This window comes from Rhinopithecus bieti, unplaced genomic scaffold (genome assembly GCF_001698545.2).
Source record: "Rhinopithecus bieti isolate Rb0 unplaced genomic scaffold, ASM169854v2 scaffold_44040, whole genome shotgun sequence".
Lineage (NCBI taxonomy): Eukaryota > Metazoa > Chordata > Mammalia > Primates > Cercopithecidae > Rhinopithecus > Rhinopithecus bieti.
Window position 1 is genome coordinate 887,859 of NW_016819009.1, and position 5,064 is coordinate 892,922.

Below are 5,064 nucleotides of genomic sequence, written 5' to 3' on the forward strand. Positions count from 1 at the left end.
TAGAATGCCTTAACCAACTGGGAATGCAGCCCAGTAGGCTTCAACCTCATTTCACCCAGCTTCTATTTAAGATGGAGTTGCTCTGGTTCACACACCTCTGATATAAGGATCACTATATGGTTAGAAAATATGGGAAGCTGGTAATATTGCCTTCACGTCTTTCTCCTAAAGGGTTAATATCTGTCTGTCATATTATAAGTGGGTATATGGGAATCCAGTCTTGTAGGTGTCTGAGGATGACTCTTTGGATTTATGTAAATTAACGTGTTTGCTGGAGTTCTTAGTCCTCATCCCTGTTTAAACAAATGAATTACTGATATTTATGGGATGAAAATCACTCTACGGGAAAAATTTAAAATGAGTGGGTAGCCAGAAAAAAACGATTGAGAAAAATGCAAGAGACAATGCAAAACTAAAGGCACTTTCTGTGACAAAAGTCTCCACCATTCTCTTCTGTTCCCATGCTTTCCCAGGTTAGTCTCTATCCCTCCTGAACTCCTTGGAGCCTACTATCTTTCTCCAGAATTCAGGCTAGTTTTTTGTCTTGTGACCTCGATGAGTCAAGAACTGCTGATTTGTAGTTGCTTCAGGCTTTTCTCTTGTTGTATGATAGGACACTCTATCTCTCTACAACTCTATGTTTGCATAACTCTTTAAATCAAAACTAATAGTCTCTTTTCACGGACAAAATTGATGTTTGTTTTACAGTTTCTTTTTCTAGTCTTGAATGTCAACAAACAAAAATAAAATCTGATTGAAACATATTATATTATCATGTAGAAATGTGGAAGAGTAACAGCCATACAGCAGGAAAGCAATACAGTCTAAATTCAAGTATAATCCAGTAGGAGAAATCATGGATTTCAAAAAGCAATTAAAGCCACCTTTCAGCTTCTTCATAATAATTGTTCAGTAGCATTATCTAAAATTTTGTAATGGGAGTTTTCTAAGCATATGTTAAGAAAATAATTAAAATAAGAATGAATGATTTTATTACTGGTTTGCACATTATTAAATGTCAAGTAACATAACTCTTGATCAAATTCTAAATTTCTAAATTCTGTGGCTAATATTGGTAGTGTTTTCTTTAAATATTAAAATGATTTTCTATGAAATAGACTATAATGCATGAATGCTGAAATTTGTTTTGACACTTTCTTAAAAATGCCTTTATTTAACTGTATCAATTATTCCTGAAAAGAGAAACACTTTAACATATGTATAAGGAATACTTGAAAATTAAACATATTATGTACTTGAAAACACATATTTCTCAATTTAAAGAATTTTGCAATCGAAGAAACTAAGACTATCATGATATTACTAAGAGCTACAAGTACAATTATCTGCAGTTTGGTTCTGTAGACAAAGTGAAAAATTTTGAATGAAGTAATACATATTTCTTTAGTGCTTTAACAATACAAGTAAATTCAAATGACTCTTGGACAAGGATTTCTTTGTCTTCCTTTTAATCCATATTAATTCTAAATGAATCTTATTTATCATTTCTCAAATAAAGTAACAGCAGAAAACCCTGGAAATTACTTTTAACTCAAGGAGTTTAGATACAGAGCTAGATGTAAATTGAGGCGAACAGAAACTCGTGATTGTCTATTGCAAAAACAGGGAACATTTTATAATAAATTTGTATTTCTGCAATAAAACAATTCTAATTTTCAAATATTCTTCAGCTATTGTGAAAACCAATGCTAAGGTAGAACACTGTCAAACTTCCTGTAATTTTCTGTAATTTTCAAACTTCCCCTACTCTTTTACTATTTCTGTCATGGTGCCTGTTATTTTTCCCAAAATTTTCAATTGCACATTTAAACTGTAAATCTGCTGGTGTTTCTCTAAGAAATGAATCACTTTATTTGTACATTGTCTCAAATAACTTTCTTTTTTCTGCTTGAGTTACGCATTTTAATTGGCAAAAACAGGGAAGAGAATTATTTTACCCAATGAGAAGATTGTGTCTAATTCTGCTCTTTTGTCCTCCATGACTTTAAAATTTTTTTTTTTTTAGATGGTAAGAATCATCCCTAGAAGGAAATCGAAATTTTATTATTATCACCTTCCTTATTTGACAATGAAGAAACTATAGAGTTTGATATTTTTCCGGAATTACATAGCTAACAGAAGTCTTGTGAATCCCTAGTATACACTGTTATCTGCACTTTAACTCTAAAAGTGTAACCACAGTGTTATTGGTTGTCCTGGGAACTAGAGCTGTGTTCATGTTTTACGTAGAACTTGATACTGATAGCATTACAAGATGTTTTATGGCTTTCAATACATAATAATGTATTAGTCAGGATTGTCTAGAGGTAAAGAACTAATCGAATATATGCATATATGAGAGGAAGTTTATTAAGGAGAATTGACTCACACAGTCACATGGTAATGTCTTGCAGGGTGACTTCCAATGCATCCACCTCCGGCAGCACATGGTTCACCTTCCTCAGAAACTGCATCATTCTCATATCCCTCAATCAGCCCTTTAGGTTCCTTGATCAGGTGTAAGATATGGCCCCCCACTCCACTTTGGGTATCACATAAACCGCGAAGTGGAGGTTGAACTCCACAGAGTGACAGGGACCTCGGTGTCCTGGAGGCACAGGGGGAAGCCACAGGGCCCCACTCCCCACACATGCGGCTCAGTCCATGGTGGGTGAACAGTTTCATGTGGCCTCACCAACTCTAGCGAGGTCAGAACTGGAAAAGAAATGGAACCAGAAGTTGTCTATAATTTAATAAAACCATTTTGCATCCCAATCTGCAATATCTAGCTATAAATTTTTTTACCATTTCTCAATGAAGTATCTCTATGTTACTTTACCTTTAAAAATCTTTGGACTATTTGATAATTAAGAAATAGTTTGATTTATCAGCAAATTGTTGAGTAATATAAAATTGAGGCAAACATATAATTAGTACTTTGAAGACATCATTGATTGTGTTTGTCTTTTGATATAAAGCCAACTAATCTCTTAAAAATTTGACACAAAATGAAATGGTTTTTAAAATAAGATTATATATTTCCAAATGAAATCATACAGTGATGCTCTTGTTTCAAGTCCCTGATTTTGCAGATAAAGAAGGCTTACTACTTCTGCAGCCACCCATTAAGTTAGAGACTTGAAACTAACCTCTTATCTTTTGACTGGCAATTTTGTGTATATTATGAAAAACACGTATATTCATATTTAGTGTTTATATTAAATATTACCATATTCTTTATTAAAATTAATATATTTTAATTACACTTTAATGTATTACTAGGTTTGGAGAACTTTTTCTGCTTCTGTGATATAATAGTGATTAAAATAGTCAAGATCCATGTGGTCATAGAGGTTAGTGTAAAAGACAAAATAAACAAAGAAATGTTACACTTTCCGGGAGTGATAATTTTGTGTAGAAAAGTAGAGTGAGAGAATAGAGAACAGTTGGAGAAGAAATCTGTTCTAGGTACATTAGTCTAAGTGGAATCCTGTGACATATGAAAAGACTTAAATAATTCAAGTTTATTGATTATGAAGAGAAGTTTATCAAAATTATTTTTCAAAAGAAAAAAATCTCAGATAACCTTAATAATCACCACATATCACATATCTTGTAAGTGATCAAATCAGGTGTGAATTCAAGCCTGTTTAAGACCATAACAAATTTCCTTTCCATTACACCAGTCTTCATTTCCGTTTAGTGATGTCATGTTTTAGTGGTGTTGTTAGTAATTATATGTCACATCCATAATTGAAATAATGCTATGTGTGACATTAAAACATATTTCTTTAGTGTGGTGACCTTTTGTGATGAGGCATTGTTTTTAAAATGTAGGTATTTATCAAGCAATATAAAAATGTTTATGCTAATTTTAAAATATTATTGAAAAAATATCCAGGGGAAGTGTGTACTCTATTTAAATGTCAATGAAGATTCAGAAAATAATAGTCATAAAAGCTTTGTAGAGGTTGTAGGATTTTATCTATCTTTTGAACCTTGGAAAATATTTCAATTACTTTACAGAAAAAGTAAGATAGGCCCATGGAGTGTTAACAAACGTGAAACAAAAGAATATTACAGAGCAGATATAGAGATAAGAAACCAAGAAAGAGCAAAAAAAGAAGTTCAGACAAAACTAATAGAAACTAAATTTGGATAGTTAGAATAAGATCAGATTATAAAAATCTTAAAGAAAAAAACTAAATATAAAGGTTTTATTTTATTTTTTAATACAATCATGTTTTAATTAAACTTGCTTAGCAACACTATGATGACATGATTAGTGCAGGGACACTTAGTAGGAAGATGAAACAGATGGGGAGCTTTCCAGTCTTCTACACATGATCGTGGATACAGTAATGTTAGAAAAACTCAGACTGCCTCAAGTAGGACAGAGCTCATTTCCAATTTTGTTCCAATATTGTGTTACCATGGGAAACTTAATTTCACTAAGCCTCAGCTTTCTCACAAACAAAATGAGTATAACAAAAATACCTAAGTGATGAAGTGATGGAGTTTCTTAGCATTATATATTGTTATTATTTTCACAACCACCTACACTTTGAAAAGAAATTACATGTCTTAGTATATTAGGATCTGATATGCATAACTGCTCAAGAAAAGCCACAAAGACATATATGATGAAGTGGACAAAGAACAATCATTCACACCCCATATGTCTGAAATTAGATTATTTGAAGTGTATAGCTTAAAGATGTTTATTCATGTACTACAATTATCAGTCACTTACTATGTGCTAAATATTCTGCAAGTACATTTTGACATAAAAAATTCATTGAAACAATCTGGCATCTATGAAAAATACATTAGTAATCGCTTGGAATGTATATTTAATGTGGGGATGCAGGGAAATAAAAGAAAAAAAAAACCCTGAATGGACAGAGTGAAAAAAAAAAAAATCCATACCTAGACATATAGTAGGAAAATCTCATAATAATTCATATATCATGTTTTCCATTCTTTGACTTTCTACTTTGTGTACTTTCCTTGTAAACAGCATAAGATTATAGACACTATATTATAATGAATAAAGGTATATAT